Source organism: Semicossyphus pulcher, unplaced genomic scaffold (assembly GCF_022749685.1).
Source record: "Semicossyphus pulcher isolate SPU_LCO1_2020_fin unplaced genomic scaffold, fSemPul1.0.p SCAF_17, whole genome shotgun sequence".
Taxonomy (NCBI): domain Eukaryota; kingdom Metazoa; phylum Chordata; class Actinopteri; order Labriformes; family Labridae; genus Semicossyphus; species Semicossyphus pulcher.
The window spans coordinates 14,137,343-14,158,161 of NW_027211681.1; the positions used below are offsets into that span (position 1 = coordinate 14,137,343).

Consider the following 20,819-nt stretch of genomic DNA (forward strand, 5'->3'; position numbering starts at 1 on the left):
TTGAGAGGAGAGTTCTGACAACCACAAGAGAGCAGAAAGATACAACTCCTCCTGATGACCTGCAGATGGTAGTTTTCATATGGGAGGTGGTGTGGGGAATACAGACACTGTTCTCACACACTTCAGTACTAAAGATGGCTGTTCATTCATCACCTGGCTCTCTCACCTTTAGGGGTACTTCAGGTACTTTTGAACCTCTGCCCTATTTCTGACATATTTTGGGCTCTAACTGACTAAAGTCGCAAATATCCCCAATCAAAGTATGACAACTAAAAGTTCTTGTTTCTTCCTCTGACAGACTCAGACTGTTATTCTAAGTGTCTGACAGCATTACAGAAAGGATCCCTGCAGAGAGAGAGCTTTTTGTTGAAGAGTGAAGCTTTTTTGAAACACGACACAGTGTTAAGTCACTCTATTCAAAGCCACCAGACTAAGTGATGTTTCTATCTATTCAGGTCCAGCCATAGGCCTTTAAAGGCTTTGTATTCAAGACAACTTTATCATTTGTAAAGAACAAAATACACTATGATGATGAATGTAGATTGTATCAATATAAATATTGACTTTGACTGTGAAGTTATTGGAGTGTGACAGCATCCTCAGATTGTTGAAGAAGAACTTATGAAAAATGATCAGCAGCAGCTTCTCTCTTTGTGTTTCCTCTACAGGTGAAGGTAGAACATGGATCTGAAGTCACCTGGTGAGTATTTTCTTTCTCCTGCCACATGTTAAACTGGAAGATTTTGCATGTCCTCACTTTGAACAGAAGTGAACTATAAATGAATCCATATGAGCTCTCTAGTGGACAAAAAGTACAGCTGTATAAAAAGGAATATATTCTTCTCCATTTATCCACAGTGAAAATCTTTGAATCATTTCTTTATTTGGTGCCATCTGGTGGTAGAATCAGGAATGACACTGTGGTAGAGAGCAGTGTGTGTCTCTGTGATGTAAAGCTGGTTGTAATGAATGAGCAAGTTGTTGTGTTTGTGTGAAGGTGGGGGCTCTGCTATGAGTCAGTGTGAGGACAGAGAGGAGGGAGCCCCTCCCTCTAAGACCAATCTGTGGGGGGAACATGACAGCCAGACCAAAGTTCAGAGGTGAGATGAGGATCTCTAACTGTCCATGACTCTTCTCCATGTCAGAGCTCAGCACTCAAATCACTGCACCATCATTATTCACACTCACAGCTTTGTGTGTGTTGTGTTGAAGGCCAGAGCAGCAGCTCAGACCAGACTCTGCTGGACCTGGACCTGGACCTGGACCTGAGCCCAGCTGTGTATCCTTAAAGAGTGACCAGTCTGTGGGTCGATTTATTGTTTTCAAACATGGCCAGCAGTCTGAGGATCAAAAGTAATCATTTATCTCACAGTTTGTTGTTATCAGTATTTAAACTTTAATAATTTTCAGCAGCAATAATTCTGGAAGATTTTCAGTGTTTATGAACGTTCATCAGTGTTTGTGATTCTTTCAGTATCGAACATGAGAGACCAGATTCTCCTGGACCTGAACCCAGCTGTGTGTCCTTCAAGAGTGACCAGTCTATGTGTCGATTTGTTGTTTTCAAAGATGGAAATAACTCTGATTGTCAAAGGTAAGAATTTAAAACAGAACATGTTTCTGTTGATCTGTATTAAAACCTTTAAAATCCAACAGGTCAGCAGTGTTTTATGTCTGAACCTGAACATTTATCAGTGTTTGTGTTTCTATCAGGATCCAACAGCAGGAAACTATTTTACACATCAATAACTGTACTGAGCATGTACCTTCATGTGTGTCCTGTGTTTGTAGGAGGATCTAACAGGATCCACTTGATAGAATCTATCACATGTAACACTGTGTCTTTATATTATATACAGTATATTATATTATATCTGTTCCACAGAGTTCAGCAGCAGAGATCAGAGGTTCCCATTGCTCAGTCTGCCCAGCAGCATCAAACACAGCTGGACTCCATATTTATGGTGTGTAAATGAACAAACACAGCTACTACTGAGAATCAAAGTGTACTTCAAATTACATTTGTATGTTACTGAATTGTTTCCTGATTACACTGCAAACATTATCTCTGTCTGAATTATGTTCACAGTCAGTGTTTTATTGACTGAATGAAGCGTTACATTGCTGAGCAGCACAGAGTCAGAGGTCAGAGGTCAGAGGTCGTGGTGGATGGTGGTCTCACACAGACTTTGGCAGCAGAGAGCAGAGTTCACAGACTGAGTCCAGTTTGTGTTTGAAACAACAGAAACACTTTGGTTCATGTTAATGACAGTTTGTGGTTTCAGCTTCATTCTAATAAACACATCGTGTCCAAAGTCTCTGCAGATCTTTTCTGTGTGAAACCAGACCAGGATATTTCTCCAACATGAATCTCATTTTATATCAACTTCATTTCTAGGAGACAGGACCATCCACAGACTAAATACTGAACTACCATTGTGATCCAGTCTCCATGCTGCACTCTGCAGACCAGCAGGCTTTCTGTCTGTCACTGATGATCTGATGTTGACTTCTACAAGTCAAAGTTCACTTCTTGTTCTGTTCCAGCTGCTGGAGGAGAACATTGTCAGTTTTGTGAAGAACGAGCTGAAGGAGATCAAGAGGGCTCTGAGTCCAGATTACCCAGAATGCTTAGAGAGTCAGAGGGAGGATGAGGAGGTGTTGGACAGTGAGGAGGATGAGCAGAGGAGGAGAAGCAGAGAGGCATTTGTGAAGATCACACTGCACTTCCTGAGGAGAATGAAGCAGGAGGAGCTGGCTGACTGTCTGCAGAGCAGTAAGAGGATTTTAACACATTTAACATGATGGAAAGAGGAAATGGAGGCAACATGGGAGAGGGTCACATTTAAAACTCTGCTGTTAATATGATGCACACATTTTATCAGATCTATGAACTGTGAGAAACGTATGTTACATATTGTAACTCCAGATTCTATGAGTATAGACGCAGCCCTTTAAGGCTATCGCTAGTGGGTTTATCCCTTGCACGACTGCGCAGCACTGAAAAACTTTAGTCCACGCCCACCTGCGTGATGGGCCTCTCTTACGGTCTCATCCTGACTATATACTGCCGTGAGACCATACAATCGGCTCCCAAAAATAAAACAGCTTTTTCTTCAGCCATTTAACAGTGAGGCCCATAGCTTAAAGGGCTGCGCCGATACTCATAGAATCTGGAGTTACAATACGTAACGAACGTTCTATTTCGTATAGGCTTCGCCCTTTAAGGCTATCGCTAATGGGTTAAAGGCGAAGCAGGATGTAGTCAAAGCACAAACACATCTATTTCAATAAACAAATCCATAACTCACCATGCCCAGCCACCGAGATATGCGCAATGACGCACCACAGGATTCCCTGTGCGCAACGACAGCGCAGCATAGTAAAAGGAAAACATGTCCATCATGGATTGAAGGCCGGAGACAATAAAGTCTGCTGCTGTGAAAAGTGTAGACGAACATTACAAACTGTAACTGTCCAACAATTACTCACTCACTCAGACAACACGCCAAGTACAGAATGGGTCATTGAGAGCGAGACATCCCGCAGATAAAAGCGGATGAAAGAGCAGGGGGAGGACCACGAAGCCGCAGCGCAGATGTCTCCCACTGTCATCCCTCTGTGTAAAGCCACGGAGGATGAAATCCTTCTGGTGGAGTGCGCTCTGATGCTCTCGGGGGGGTCCGTGCCAGACGAAAGATAAGTCTGTGAGATAGCCTCACACAGCCAGTGTGAAAGGCGCTGTGCAGACAGTGGGAGTCCTTGAGATTGTCCTCTGTAATGCGTAAACAGGCGCTGGGAATGACAGAGTGTAGCCGTGTGCGCGACATAGCAGGAAAGCGCGTGCACTGGGCAGAGGAGATGCAAAGCAGCTTCCTCCTCAGAGCCATGAGGAGGAGGAAAGAATCCATCCAGCGTAAACAACCTCGATCTGAACGAGCCGGTGATACTTTTAGGCGTAAAAGCAGGGTTGGGTCGTAAAACAGCTGCCATCTCCTTGGATCCTGAGGCAGTAAGGAGCCACAGAGAGAGCTGATAAATCACTTACTCTCTTTGCAGAAGTCAGAGCAAAAAGCAAGGCAGTTTTGAGTGACAAAAACTTGAGTGACACTTGCTCCAGAGGTTCAAAAGAGGCTGTAACCAGCGCGCGTAAAGCCTGATCTAGACTAAACACTGATCTGTCACCAAAGCCCTCGTGACAGAACGAAAGAACAGCAGCGTAGGTTTTAACTGTGCTGAAAGCCAGCTCTCTATCCACCAACAGCTGGAGGAAAGAGAACACTTGAGACAGGGGACACATAATGGGATCCAAGCTTTTTCCCCACACACCAGCGTTGAAAAGCTGCCCATTTGGCAGTGTAAGACGCTCTAGTAGACGCGGCTCTCGCGACTTGGATTGTGCGCACAACATCAGAGACCCAGCCTCTCTAAGCGCTCCCGTTTAGCGGCCAAGCCCACAGATGCTGGCCTATCAACGGGTAAATCCTGATCGCTCCCCCCGCCTGAGAGAGTGCATCTCCCTGCCACGGAAGTTCCCACGGGCGGCCTGACAACAGCCGCTGCAGGCAAGGAAACCACGGTGCGCCTATGCGCTCCAGAGCTATGAGAATCGCTGACAGCCGTTCCTCCTGCACTCGGGCCAGAAATGGAGGGATCAGTGGAACAGGAGGGAAGGCGTGAAGGAGCATCCTGGGCCATTGTTCCAAATCTGAGAGACTAGTTCGGGATGAAGGCTCCAGTCCCCCGGTCATGTGAGCTGGCCACTGTCCCCCCACCACCTGTGACAGGCACGTGCCACCCCATCCTGACAAACGGGACGAGAAGAAGGTGCCAACCATGTCGTCCTGCTGAGGTGGAGCTTGCGCCGGCGGGACAGCGAGGCCTTGTAAGCGGCTGCTCTCTCAATTACAGAAGGAAGCTCCTGGATCAGAGCCCCGATGGCTGGCAGTGACGTCTTCGCCGATAAGGGGACCCCAGGGACACCTGAGTGAGCACCCGACGGGTCGCGCTCAGGCTCCGGCCCCACCGGCAGGGAAGGGGGAGAAAGAGGCAACCTGTTTGGAGAACCAATGGGGGAGGCGGAGTCATCCGACTCCGGCTTGTCGAAGAAGGAGATGGCTTCGTTCAGAGAGTAAGAGTCAGCGACCGGGAACACATCCTTAGCAGCGGTAGTGAAGGCATCAACTCGTCGCTGCTTGTCTTCAATAGGTAAGTTTTTGCAATAAGGGCACTTAGCCTGAGGTGTGAGCGCCAGGCCGGCGTGCTCCGGGCCGAGACAAGCCTCACAGCGGGTGTGCAGGTTGAAGCTGATGATGTAGCTGGTCTGACAGTTCGAACAAATCCTAATGGTTCCGGAAGAAGCCATGCTCATTAGTAGGTTGTTTCTCAATGCTGCTCAAATTTGCTGAAGAAAAACTGGGAGCTGATTGTATGGTCTCACAGCAGTATATAGTCAGGATGAGGCCGTGAGTGAGGCCCATCACGCAGGTGGGCGTGGACTAAAGTTTTTCAGTTCTGCGCAGTCGCGCGAGGGATAAACCCACTAGCGATAGCCTTAAAGGACGCCTATACAAAAAAGAACTGTTCACACCTGATGTGCTGAAGAGATTTCAGAGAGGAGGGAAATAAACACCACCCTGATGTGTTTAACTTTAAAATCATCAGATTGATTATAGCTTAAACTTATTAATCACACTTCTTGTTTGTTCTTTCAGGAACTGTTGAAGTTTGCCAGCGTGAGCTCAAGTCTAACCTGAAGGAGAAGTTCCAGTGTGTGTTTGAGGGGATTGCTAAAGCAGGAAACCCAACCCTTCTGAATCAGATCTACACAGAGCTCTACATCACAGAGGGAGGGACTGGAGAGGTCAATGATGAACATGAAGTCAGACAGATTGAATTAGCATCCAGGAAACCACACAGACCAGAAACAACCATCAGACAAGAAGACATCTTTAAAGCCTCACCTGGAAGAGATGGACCAATCAGAACAGTGATGACAAAGGGAGTGGCTGGCATTGGGAAAACTGTCTTAACACAGAAGTTCACTCTGGACTGGGCTGAAGACAAAGCCAACCAGGACATACAGTTCACATTTCCATTCACCTTCAGAGAGCTGAATGTGCTGAAAGAGAAAAAGTTCAGCTTGGTGGAACTTGTTCATCACTTCTTCTCTGAAACCAAAGAAGCAGGAATCTGCAGGTTTGAAGAGTTCCAGGTTGTGTTCATCTTTGACGGTCTGGATGAGTGTCGACTTCCTCTGGACTTCCACAACAATGAGATCCTGACTGATGTTACAGAGTCCAGCTCAGTGGATGTGCTGCTGACAAACCTCATCAGAAAGAACCTGCTTCCCTCTGCTCGCCTCTGGATAACCACACGACCTGCAGCAGCCAATCAGATCCCTTCTAATTGTGTAGACATGGTAACAGAGGTCAGAGGGTTCACTGACCCACAGAAGGAGGAGTACTTCAGGAAGAGATTCAGAGATGAGGAGCAGGCCAGCAGAATCATCTCCCACATCAAGACATCAAGAAGCCTCCACATCATGTGCCACATCCCAGTCTTCTGCTGGATCACTGCGACAGTTCTGGAGGATGTGTTGAAGACCAGAGGGCGAGGAGAGCTGCCCAAGACCCTGACTGAGATGTACATCCACTTCCTGGTGGTTCAGTCCAAACTGAAGAACATTAAGTATGATGGAGGAGCTGAGACGGATCAACACTGGAGTCCAGAGAGCAGGAAGATGATTGAGTCTCTAGGAAAACTGGCTTTTGAGCAGCTGCAGAAAGGAAACCTGATCTTCTATGAGTCAGACCTGACAGAGTGCGGCATCGATATCAGAGCAGCCTCAGTGTACTCAGGAGTGTTCACACAGATCTTTAAAGAGGAGAGAGGACTGTACCAGGACAAGGTGTTCTGCTTCGTCCATCTGAGTGTCCAGGAGTTTGTGGCTGCTCTTCATGTCCATCTGACATTCATCAACTCTGGTGTCAATCTGATGTCAGAAGAACAAACAATTCATCATGACTCTGCAGAGACACACTTCTACCAGAGTGCTGTGGATAAGGCCTTACAGAGTCCAAACGGACACCTGGACTTGTTCCTCCGCTTCCTCCTGGGTCTTTCACTGCAGACCAATCAGACTCTCCTGCAAGGTCTGCTGACACAGAAAGAAAGTAGTTCACAGACAAGTGAAACAACAATCCAGTACATCAAAAAGATCAGTCAGAATATGTCTGCAGAGAAAAGCATCAATCTGTTCCACTGTTTGAATGAACTGAATGATTGCTCTCTAGTGGAGCAGATCCAACAGTCCCTGAGATCAGGACGTCTCTCCACAGATGAACTGTCTCCTGCTCAGTGGTCAGCTCTGGTCTTCATCTTACTGTCAGAAAAAGATCTGGACGTGTTTGACCTGAAGAAATATTCTACTTCAGAGGAGGCTCTTCTGAGGCTGCTGCCAGTGGTCAAGGCCTCCAACAAAGCTCTGTGTGTGCACGCACACCTAACTACACAAGTTTTAAGAATCTTTTCTTTATTCAGAAAAAAACAGACATTGTTTGTGATTGCTCTCTGTTGATCCTTCTTCAGGCTGAGTGGCTGTAATCTGTCAGAGAGAAGCTGTGAAGCTCTGTCCTCAGTCCTTAGCTCCCAGTCCTCTAGTCTGAGAGAGCTGGACCTGAGTAACAACAAGCTTCAGGATTCAGGAGTGAAGCTGCTGTCTGCTGGACTGCAGAGTGAACATTGTACACTGGAAACTCTCAGGTCAGTATGAGGCTGATCGATCAACTGTCGATATATTTTTCTTTCAAAATCAGTAAGATTTTTTTAATGACATCATTTTATTTTCAGTCTGTCAGGCTGTCTGATCACAGAGGAAGGCTGTGCGTCTCTGGCTTCAGCTCTGAGCTCCAACCACTCCCATCTGAGAGAGCTTGACCTGAGCTACAATCATCCAGGAGAACAAGGCGGGAAGCTGCTGTCTGCTGGACTGGACGATCCACACTGGAGACTTGATACACTCAGGTATGGACAGACAACAAGAGTTCAGACACTGCAGGTGCCTCTAATTAAAATAGATTCTGTATATATATCCTTCTGCTCAGTGTATTGCAATTTCACACTTAAAAAGAGCTTGCTCAAAGTTCAGTTCACGAAGATTCAAATTAACTAGTTCATGTTTATTTATGCGTCTTCTTAGCTGCACCGAGCTCTTTTTCAGTCGTAGTACTTATCAGCCATTTTGGTGATCTAGGCGACTTTTGGATTTGGCGCCCCACACCTCAAAAGGTATAATATCAGTTTTTCTGAGAGACAGAAAAATTTTTTATATTTTATATGCCATTCCGCAACACAGAACAGATAAATATGTTGAATAAAGATCTTACTATAATATGTGAGGATATGATGGGGCCATAAAAACTATTTTATTCCGACTTTGGCTACCATAAAACACAGTGCTGGGCAACTCTTGGTACCTCTCTGAACGTGAGCGGTCGCTCACTGCTTCCAGAGTGAACTACGCTCACTTCGTAAATTGATCCGTTCAGTTCACCGTCCACCGAAAATATAACAGTGCTTACCAAAATGGAGAGACTGTTACCATGAACAGCTTTAAAGCTGTAGTAGGTAATGTTATTAAAGCTAACTTTTTGTCAAACTGTCACAGTAAACATGCAGTAGTACATGAGAGAGATAATCTGTGAAGAAAATCATGTTGCTCCTACTGCTCCTAATGGCATTTACAAGAATCCACCGCTCCCGAAACACAACAACCAATCAGAGCCGAGCAGCCTCTCAGGCTGCTGTCAATCAAATGCCGCTCAACACCACTCCTCCGCGCATGCTCACAAGGTCAAGCTCAATTTCTTCAGTGTGCCCAGACAGTTGGTGTGTGTCCACAAAGGCTTAAACCCCCTGGAATCCCAAATCCACAAAATCCTTCTAACTTTGTAATGTAGGGTCTTATGTACATACTTGTAAGCATCTAAAAAGTTCTAGAAATGAGTATTAATCCAAACTCAAGTTACTGCCATTCTTTCTTTGTTAACTTCCCTGACACTGGAGTTGAATTGGCCGTGGTTATCTTAGATATTAAGTACATAATACATTTCCTTGAACCAATCAACACAGTTGTCCCGCCCTCACAGCTGCAATAACACTTCTTGGCTTGCGATCAATCTTCCCCCGGGTGCACATTCACCATATGAGATAACAACGTGTCATTCTTTTATTTTCCAACTGTGGTGGACTTGGAGAAGCAACAGTGTTTCCGCCACATACATTTACTGGATTGTTGCCACCGCTGCTTCAGATTTCTAGGAAGTTGCAATTAAACGACTCTGTGGAGATTTCCGCTCCAAATCAACGGTCGTCCATCCGCTTCTCGTTGAGGAAAAGCACTGAAACAGTGACAGGAGTCACAGGACATCAATCACTCGTGAAGTCTTGGCAACCAAAGAAACAACAGCGGAACCAGTTTACTTCTAACGGCAAGAGGGTCCGCGCTGCATCGCTGACATCGAACGCTGTCTGTCCACACACATGCAGTTCTGTTAAGTAATGTAAACAATCCACCTGCCTATGTTAGCTGCGCACTCAATATCAAACTGTAAACACCCTGGCGATCTCCCTCCAGTACGCTGCACAATCTTGTACTGAAATGAGGAGATATTGTCTCTCTAACTTAGTACGTCCCTACTGTAAATTCATTGATTGTCACTGTTTATAAAGCTTATAAAAGGTGATGTCATTTGGTAATGATCGATCGTTTTGATCGCTACGTCATTAATAACGTCCCTTGTACACACGCAGCTCACGTGCTGTGAGAACTGAATTGCGAGAACAAAATATTTAACTTTTGTAACTTAATGAAACAGACTGCTGATGAAGACAGTCAACACAGCACACAGAGAGACAGACAGAGAGAGGGGGCAGGGCCAGAAGCTGTGCAGTGAGCAGAGGTGCAGGTGTGTTGGAGGACTGAAGCAAAGCAAAGTGATCACATTAAAGTAGTTTGTGAATTAAAACTTAATAAGGTGAAGAAGAGAGTACAATTAAAGTGTGGAAGTAAGAAATAAGCATGTAGAAAGAGGGTAAGTCTACATGTGATGTGCTTCTCACAGAAATCATTGATATATGAGATTAATTAAAATCAATTGATTACAAAGCCTATATTTAATTAGATTCATTTTTTAATCACCTGACAGCAATAGTTTTGATTTGATGTGCACATGCGCACATACCTGGGTGATCCTAGCGGAAACACTGCTTTCCCATGCGCCATTGTTGTGTTGACAGTTGCCATGAGAACGCAGACAGGCGGACCCTGGCAGGTGTCAATCAACAAGGGATCTGCCTACACGCCTACACAGTCCTGAGAACTGATCTGAACAGCCAAATGAGCCGTTTTTCAACAAGGTTTTCTAGTGGTTCTGAACGTTTATTTTTACTCAGATTTTTGAGGATACTTAATGACACACTGAACTCTGATATCATATATGCATTTTGCTATTTGAAGTTGAGTTTCCAGGGCCTTTAAAAACAACCATCGGCAATGACAAACTGCCCATCCCTCCATTGCCAACTACGGCTTACTCTACAAAGATCATTAAACCGAAGAAGAGAAAAGAGGAAAAGCAAGCTAGAAAGAAAGAGTTGGACCGAGACAGAAACAAAATGAGAGTAAACATTGGAGCAGCATTTTCATACTTACCCCAGCTTCATTTCTGCTGTAATTGTTTTCAAAAAACGTCTCCACATTGCTAAGATGTCTGCGGTTACTGTAACGCTGTATTACGTTGGTGTTGCAGTCAGGCTAACGTTAGCTTGTTCTCAATGTAGCTGCTGTTCAGCGTTGTTTCATGGCGGTGTGGCTGAAAATATGTTTGTGAAGTGCCCAGGCAGTGTTTCTCCTGATAGTTCTGTGTGCCTGTGCTCTCACGGCTAAATGTTCACAACTTCAGTGTGTTCCTGCTTAGTTGGCTCTGTTTTTTCCATAGTCCCTGTTAGCAAACTAAGTGCTGGTGGTTTTGCCAAATAGAATTAGCTGTAGATTACCGTCCACAGCGAAAACACTGATTCCCGCTGGTTTCATATGTATCTGCTTCGATAGTGTTGGTGGTGTAAAACAACGGCTGTGGTTGTTGTCATTTCACTTTTTTACCGGTGTGTCCGCCATATTGTAAATCTGGTTCCTTCAGTTGCCATGGTTACTAGCCTGCACGCGCATGACAGCCTGAGTACCGCAGAGAGAGAGGGGAGGGACCTGGAGGTTGTAAGTCCACTCTCTTCTTCATCTTACCTACTGCAGCTTTAATGTCCCTTTTTTTAAATTTTTTTGTTTGTCTTTAAATGATCATGAATTACTGTGTTCAGATGCAGCCTTTGAGAAATAAACTATGAAAGCAAACATTTATTCTGGACATGAAAGATCGTTCTAGACTATGGAAATAATAAAAATACCGTGTGAGGTTTTTAAACTTTAAGATTAGGGCTTTATTATGTCACATTTTATTATCTATATTATCTATGAAACACCTTTTCTTTAAATCATAAGATACTGTTACCGAGACTGTTTTTAATTGTACATTTAAATCAAGAGAGAAATGTTGCTCATTGAGGAACACAAAGGCCCTTACTTCCTGAAGCTCAGCTGCAGGACTGCTTTAACCGCACAGACGAAACTCTATTTAAAGATGAGGACATTGAGACTTACACATGAACTGTACTGTTTTGTATAAAAAGCTGTGTAGACAATGTCACCATCACAAAACTCATCTTATAGACTGCTGAGGTCAGAAGACAAAAAGCACACAGCAATAACCTGCCTAAATGACTACAGGCCAATAGCATTAACACCTGTTATCATGAAGTGCCTGCAGAGATCGGTCCTCAAGCACATCAAGGCTGCAGATCAGGTCTGGATGACATCTACACCTCTCGTTGTCTACAGAAGACGTCTTGCATCCTGAAAGACCCGTCTCACCCTGCCCATCACCTGTCTGACCCCCTGCCCTCAGGGAAGAGCTGCAGATCAATCAAAGCACGGACCAACAGACTCATGAACAGTTTTTACCCCAAAGCCATCACCACACTGAACACAGCACTAAAGGCATCATAGACAAACCATTGTACAACACTGTGACTTCAGAATCTCAGACAAGTGCAATATTCCTGTGTCTGCTACACTGTGTATGTATACGAAGGGACTGTGTATGCATGTTTTAAACTTGTGTGTGTGATTTTAACTTTATATACATGTTTTTTATCTTATTATATTTCAGCTCCGGTTCAGCAGTGCCTCATAATTTCATTATATCTGTACAATAACAATACATATTTTCTATTCAAGTCAGTTTGATTTGGTAGGCCCCAAACTACATATTTTAAAGGTTTGACGAGCTGGACGTCATATTCCACTCTTATTCAAGAATATAAATTACACAATAAAAACTATTTAAACTTGTCTGTGAACATTAATGTAATGTAGCATAAATCAGTCGATTAATCATTTAATAATGAATTAGTCGTAGAAGGCCTGCACTCTATTTTGACAATTGGAAATTTAAGATGAACTTTAATTAAAAGATTTAACCTATTGTAGGTATTTATCGGGGCACCACCCTATTTTGATAAAACAGGGAAACCTTATAATTAGTTACCCAATTATTTTAATTCAATCACATAATCTGAAGGTTGCTACAGTCTAGACTTGAGTTCGTTTCACGGTGTACAGAGGCTGAGTACTTCACACATACAAAACACGTAATGCAGATCTTTATAAATGAAGAATTTATTAACTAAACTACTAAATATACATGAGATAAATGAATATGGTGATGAGCATGAAAACGATTAATAACAGGATGAATATGATGGAAAGATGGACTGAAAATGAAACCTGTAAAGGGAGCACGGTGCAGCAGCTGAGATATTAGGAGGTATCTTGCTAAAGTTCTACTCTAACCCCTAATACTCTTAATACTACCACATCAACTCCGATATACAGTAAAGCAAAGTTAGACCTACTCTGATGGAGGAAAGAGTCAACCGTGCTGTTGCGGCGTTTGGAGGCCGTCGCGTGGCCTGGAGCTTCAGGTGCCCTGGGCTTTGACCCGGGTAACATCCCTCGGAGCGGCGCCGCACGGCCGGTTCGGTCTCTCTTTAAACGATGATGTGCAGGTCACTCCGTGTTGTGACTGGTACTGGAAGGAGGCTGAGTGTGTCTTCTGGGCTCTGAGTTTGAGGCCTGTCCATGCGCAAAGATTGGAGCAAAAAAAAGCAAATGAACCTGATCGTGTCTGTTTATTCAGAGTGTGCGATGAGGCTGTGGATGATGCAATGTCAAAAACAACTGAAGGTACCATTCGCCAACTGTTGCTATTTATGCTCAGACCAAACAACCATGGAAATTTGATGGGAAACTCAGTACACATGATGCTGAGAGCCATGTACCCAAAATGCTCTACACTTTTATCCGCTTGGCAGTGGAAGGACCAACTACAAACATTAAGCCAGAGACAGTGCACTCAGCTGGTGTCCACAGTGATGTTCTTACTCTAAGCCAGAATATTCTGTACTGTTTTAAGTCAAGGCGCCAGGTCATGTACAAGCCAAAACATCAAGATGCACCATTCCGACATAGCCAAGAATGGCCACAGCAGCTAGCTGTTGGCATAGCTGTTCACCAGTCTACAAGAAGTAAGAAGCTTCTTGACTTCCTTCATGGCTTTGGTCTGTCTGTTGATTACAGTCGGATCCTGAGGCTTGAAACACAGCTGGCCAACTCGGTCATAGAACTGTCCAGGGAACAGGGAGCATACTTGCCTGCAACCATGATAAAGGGTAAGTTCATATATTTTGCTGTAGACAACAGTGATATCAATGAAGACACTCCTGATGGTAAGAGGACTCTCCATGCTACAGCTACAGCCCTCTACCAACAGCAAGATAAGTCAATAGACACACCCAGGAGGATGGAAATAAGGTTACAGGACCAGAAAGCAACAGACCGCTCCCTGAAGAACCTGACTACTCCAGACTTCATTCCATGCTATGCACCCAACACACAAGCAACTCATAGTAATACCTTTACAGACTTTAAACCTGGTAGAAGCCTTGAAAGAACTAAACCCTACTATGCACAAGACATGGTGTGGCTACTCTCACGTTTCATCATGCGCATAACTGAAACTGATGATGTCCAGATCTTGGGCACCATGGCAACAGATGACCTGACGCCCTCTCTGGATCCCCAGCAAGATGTTTTTGATATCTTGGCAGTCAAAGCTCCATCAAAAGCCACTGACAATGAGCAGGTTCTATCTATGACCACCACTGCTAAGACACCACACCGAGAAGCTGAGAGCAAAGTTAAACATCACAACATCCCTACCTGGTCAGCATATAACTCACTTCTAGCATCTGAGAAGCCTTTGACAGAGGTCTGTGCCCTGCCTTTGATTACAGCACCAGCTCATGAATGGCAAACACTTATAACAGTCTTGAAGCAAACACAACAGATCAACTGTGTGGTCCTAGGTCCTGATCGAAAGACTGTCATAACCTTGGACATGGCCCTGTATGAGCGTGCAAAGCAGCTAAAGATGACCAGGGACGACTGCAAGGGCAAGTGGGTACTGAGGCTAGGCGAATTGCATACTGTGATCTATGGCCCTACCACAACAAGGCAGATCCTGGAAGCAAAGCGCATGAAGAGGGCTCTAGAGGCGCACATGACAACAGTCCAAGCCCTTTTTGATCTCTCTTTGGAAGAATTTTTCCAACAGTATCCCAATCTGAGGGGTCCATGTGCAGAGTCAGCACAGCTGATTGACAGAAGCTGTATTAAATGCATCCATCAAGAAATGGTAAAGGAGCAACGGGCCATGCTAGGCACCCTAGAGTCCAACAATGTCCTGGAGACCATGGCAGAGTTTGTGAAGAAGAAGGAAGCCAACAATCCCCTCTTCAAATTTGTGTGGCGCTACATGCAGATGGTGTTATTAATATATACCTTTATCCATGCTGCCATGATGGCCTTTGGGAACTTCATCTTTCTTCCCTTGATAGGTTATGCAAATACTTCTTTGCTCATGACTAGCAGAAGTATGCAAGGCTGGTTCCACTTTACATTGCAGAAATGAAGGCCCTTCAGACCACAGATATATTAATAGGCATGTTTAAACAACTTTGGAATTTTGCAAAGGTCAAAAATGATATGAATTGAAATGTTTTTTTTCAGCAAGATCAATCGCTTTTATGTTCTTTACTGAAATGTTTGTTTGTAAAGACATCTGTAAAATACTATTAAATATAATCACAACTAAAAAGAGGACTTTCTTTTAATTTTGTTTCACGAAAATAGTGATTTTAACCATTGTAATTGAATTTAATGGTGCAAATAAGGTTCAAAATATCAAATTTGAAAGAAAAGTATTAAAAAAATAGTGAAAAAAAATGGAGACATATTTTTTCTCAAAGTTTAATCACCCAATAAGACAGTCCAACCACTCTCCAAAAATTAACATTCCAAAATTACAGAAATACATTGCCCCCCCCTACTACAGCCTGGCAAGGCGCACGCAGGCTCTGGGCCTTCTCGCGAGACAGTCCGGAGGCAGGGTGTGGCGCTCGTCAGCTGCCGGGTCGAACAGGATGCAGGAACGTTAAGGGTGAAAAGAGCAGAAAAGGGGAAGAGAGCGATCTTGGGGTGTGATCTCTTATTTAAAGGGTGTCTTCTCCCGAGGGTGTTGTCCGATGCAACGGCACACTTTTGACCACTCCTTTGTCCGAAACTTTCTTATCAAATAAACTATTTGAAACTAAAATAATAAACTCACTGCAGTCTGCACGCAGTTAGCTGCACTCAACCGCCCAAAAAAGGATGCCCTTTCCTAATACATTTGTAAGTTATATACTCTGTGTGTGATGCATGTGATGCAAATTAGCCTTAGCAACTAAGCTTCAATCATTGGTTAAAACTGATGGAGGGAAGCGAAGGTTTAGACTTCCGCTCCCTCGTCGTTGGTGGAGGGACAAGTCCATGTCCACAGCCACTCGATCTATCCAATCAGAGGGGTACACACACTGTGAAAAAGATCCTCCCTACCTGCATCTACACTCATCTGTCTCAAACTCCTTGACCTTCAAAGATGTAACTTCTCTCAATGCCTGCTCTGTCTTTGTCTCCCTAATAAGGAGCTGTCTTTCCTGTTGTTACTTTCTGCAGTCTCGTTATCAGTGTCTCCCAGGCAACTGTGGCAACTGTGTTCAATCACAAATCTGTTCCTCAACAGGATGTTGCATTCAGTCACGTGTGTGAGCAACTCCCTCACTCAAAGGTGAAGGCCTTTTTGTGTAAGCGCATGTACAGCAATATAGTTCATCTGAGTGGCCTGGCTTAAACTCTCATATGTATTAATCCATCGTAACACAGGACTAATGATTCCAATCATCTCATTATTCAGCAGGTCACTTCATTCTGTAGGTTTTGTGGGCATATTTACAGTTGCATTTACATGTGTTAACACAGCGCTCAAGGGGGTACATTTTTAAAATGTTTCCAACCTAACAGTTTACAGACTATTAAACCAAATAAAAGAGCCACAGTGATGAATCAACATTTTCTCTGTCCTGGGTTAACTTTGTTTCACCCCTCTCTTCTCCTCTCTGTGTGAGGGAGAGGTGTGGGGGTGAAGATGGAGATAAGTGTCCCACACACTCTTCCACGTACTCCCCAGGGGTCAGAGGTGGGACTTGTCCCTGTTGTCCACAGTCCTTGGATCAAAGCATTTGTTTATTTATTCCCAACATACTATTCTAAATGCAAATATTTAAACAACGACAATCTTTGCAGTTTATTGGAGGGTGTCCCAAGGTTTACATACTGTCTCTGTGAAATGCTTAAACTAATGGGTGGAGCGTTGTAAAGCCCCCCTCTGAGTCCATGAGTGTCCACTTTGATCCAGAGTAGAGCCAGCGGTCTAGCTCTCTTCCTGCTGGGGTCAAATGACCTGGTCAGGCCTGGATCAGACCTATCCTGATGCCACGCTACACTAATATCTGTAGATCACATTGTCTTCTTCTTCTTCTTCTTCTTCTCTCAGATAAAGTGACAGACTGATGCAGACAGTTGACACAGATGAGTTTCAGCTGTTTCTCTGTCACAGTGACAAACTGAAGAACACTGCTTCATGTTGAACAGCAGTTAGGACTCATGTTGGATAGAAAATCATTCTGACTGTGTTTCTTCCTCCAGGGTGGACCATGGTGGAGAGCAGTGGTTAAAGCCTGGTCTGAAGAAGTGTAAGTGTGGAATCAGTTTGACCAAACAGCAGACTGTCAGTTTAGTCTAGTAGGAAGATAGGGTCTCCATGCACCCCATGGATATATTTTTCTTACTTAGTTTTTTGTAATCCTCATGGTGTCTAGTAAACAAATTTTGATGTTCCCAACTAAAAATATTGTCCCAAGGGTCCGTTTAACAGACATTTTTGCAGCCATCTAGGATTTCTGACCAAATTAATTGGCATGAGGAATTGATTGAGAGTGTTTGCTGTATTAAAACTTGAAAAATGTGAAAAAGTCAGATTAATTTACACTCAAAATCTTACCCCATTTTATTGTTTTGACTAAAAGGAACAATGACAACTTGCTTGTTCTGTCACTCCCTCTCTTTGTGTGTGTGTGGGTATTTATATATATACAGAGATGATGACAGGGATGATGATGACAGTGATGATGACAGTAGGGCTGCAACAATTAATTGATTAAATAAATTATTTAAATAGTTGGAAATGAATTTCATCATCGATTAGTTGGGTCTCTGTTATGATGCACGGCATGTGCTGGGGGCAGCCAGCCAATGCCACGGCTTGTGTAGCTCACGTGATAAATTACAGGAAGTTAGATTAGTGTCCGTTTACAAGGACAAACGCACGATTACGGTTTCGTTCATTTAAAAACAAACATGACGCACTGAAACTCTGTCTATTTTCTCTCCTGTCCATTTTGTGATGGGCCCATAGCCAGGCCACTGATAAAGCGGAGGACAGTACACCCTGGTAGTAAAGCTGTTGATAAGCTAACGGCACTGGTTAAGCTAATTTAACGCCAACTCTTGATAAAGCTTCATTAAACGGCTTCATTAAACCGTCACAACATGGAGAGAAATGACGTAAGTATTTCTGTCCGTCACATTGTGTTTAAATTAACTTGTATTTGTGTGTTCAGTTGAAATTCGGTCGGACAGACACTTGAGTGTAACATAACGTTATGGAGTTTTTGAATATTTCATGCCATTAGTCAGAGACAGCCTAAAGTGAATCTTTTATTTATTCACAACAGAAACATCAGCAATATTGGATTAAATACATTTTGGTTAGTTACATTTCCCTGTTATACTCAGTTCATGGCTGCATCCCCAATGTCCTGTTTTATTGTGGTGGCCTCGTCTGTATTCTCCTTTTTCATCTGAAATTATTAAGTAAATCAAGGAGACATTAATTGAGTTACATAATTGATATATGCATGGGGTGCATGCATTGGGACCCTGTCTTTGTACTAGACTAGTTAACAAAGAATAAACCCTTCAGGTGTGTCTGATGATAAACTGCTGCTGTGTTGTGTCTTTTTCTCTCCATCAGATTTCTGTGAACTCACTCTGGACTCAAACACAGCACACAGAGACCTCAAACTGTCTGACAACAACAGGAAGGTGACATGCGTGGGAAGGGATCAGTCATATCCTGATCATCCAGACAGATTTGAATACTGGGAACAGCTACTATGTAGTAATGGTCTGACTGGTCGCTGTTACTGGGAGGTCGAGTGGAGAGGAAAGGTTTATATATCAGTGAGTTACAGAGGAATCAGAAGGAAAGGAGACAGTCATGACTGTGTTTTTGGATGGAATGATCAGTCCTGGAGTCTGTACTGCTCTGATCGTGGTTACTCTGTCAGTCACAATGACAGAAGAAAAGCCCTCCCTCCCTCCTCCTCCTCTGTCTCTCACAGAGTAGCAGTGTATGTGGACTGTCCTGCTGGCACTCTGTCCTTCTACAGAGTCTCGTCTGACACACTGATCCACCTCCACACCTTCAATGCCACATTCACCGAACCGCTTTATCCTGGGTTCTGGTTCTGGTCTCATGGTTCCTCAGTGTCTCTGTGTTCTCTGCAGGAGGGAGAGTCTCCTTTCAGTCCTGTGGTCTAAATGTTGGTGGACGAGGCTTCACTTTGGTTCATATTTGGCTGATTGTGTTTTTAATGTCACAAATGTTTTCCACTGAACAATCCTGACACAAAGACGAAGTAACTCTAATGAACTACCAAAATAAAAGCTCACCAAACTTCCTTAGATTTACACATTTTTCTCTAAATGAAGATGTCCACCCTTACTATTAAACACAATGACTTTATTTACAGCATTTCATAAACATGTGTTTACAGATACATTAAACTTACATTACAGTGTGTACCCAACTCAGTGTGCACATTAGACAAGAGCTGTGAGCAGAAACACACTTAACTTCAATCATAACAAGTCCTCTCAGAACCATGAAACACATGAAGAGAAGTTTGTTTGAAGGTCTGTAATAAAAATGTGCAGAGTAAAGTTGATATAAAAAAGTCAGAGAACAAATGTGAACATTTGTGTTCCTCACACACACTAACCCTTATAAACACACTTTTACTTTAACTATTACCGTGATTAAATCGCTTTTTAGAGTTTAATAATGTGAAGACATAAGAGAGCCATAAGATAATTAATCTGTGAAATAAAATAAATGTGGAATAATAACGAGGTGTAGTTAAAAGAATAAATAAAACATCTACAGAAAAGGATTTCAACAGGCAAAGATACAACAAGTAGCACCATACAGCTTGGCGTCTGAAGCACAAGTTAAAGGGAGAAACACTGGGATTTATTACATCCTCAGCTCCACTGATGACAGGTGAGTCTCAGGTGTGAGGAGTGTGAGATCTTAGCTCAGAGGTGTGGCAAACTGGGAGCAGGAGGGTTCGGATGACCCGCAACACAAACAGAGTGAGAGAGGTTAGAATTTTAAATGAAAAATAAAGCTGCACAATGTTTTATTATTATTATTATTATTATTATTATTATTATTAAATGCTGAGACACTATTTTTAATAACCAGGGAAGTGGCAGAAATAGTGCTGTGCATAGGAACCCTGGCTGACATGTAGTTAGTATGAAATGATTGGATATGAATTGTTTCAACTCTTCATTGACTCGAGCAAGACAACATATTTGCTGTTACACACACAGAATGATGAAAATCCAGATTTCAGATTTTTACACAAACAGTCTTGGATAAATATCTGCTCATTTGCTGATGTCCTGACTGTCTTGTGCTTTAAACCACGAAGACCTGTCACTGACATAAGCTGCTACTGACAACTACTGGTGAGAACAAGTATTGCCCTGCTATTAAGATGCAGCAGGTAACATGTCCTCTGTTTACAGTGACACAGATTGTTTTGATAAATGATGAGAGCAGTTAAGATCTCCTGTGAACAAAGGTCCATTGCTTTGACAAAAGCCACAGCTGTGTGGATTTCCCTGTTCTCTTGTCCTGGGAGCCTGGTGTGGCAGTCGCTGTCCGAGGTGCTGAAATTACAGCAACAGAGCAGGTAGCTCCTGGCTCTGTTCGCGGGGATGTACCTGAGCTGCTGCTGAGCTCTGTGGAGCGGTCATGAATCTGCATCACTCAACACCAACATGCTGTCTGTCCTGTAACTGTGAGATGGAAACATTTAGTAACAACTGAGCTCAGAGTAAGAACAGGTTCCTC

General features: G+C 43.5%; 1 pseudogene; it reads left to right on the forward strand.

Annotated features, from left to right (window-relative positions):
* Positions 1–1,007: 1,007 nt before the first annotated feature.
* Positions 1,008–19,681, forward strand: LOC138595381 (NLR family CARD domain-containing protein 3-like; annotated as a pseudogene).
* The last annotated feature ends 1,138 nt before the right edge of the window (positions 19,682–20,819 follow it).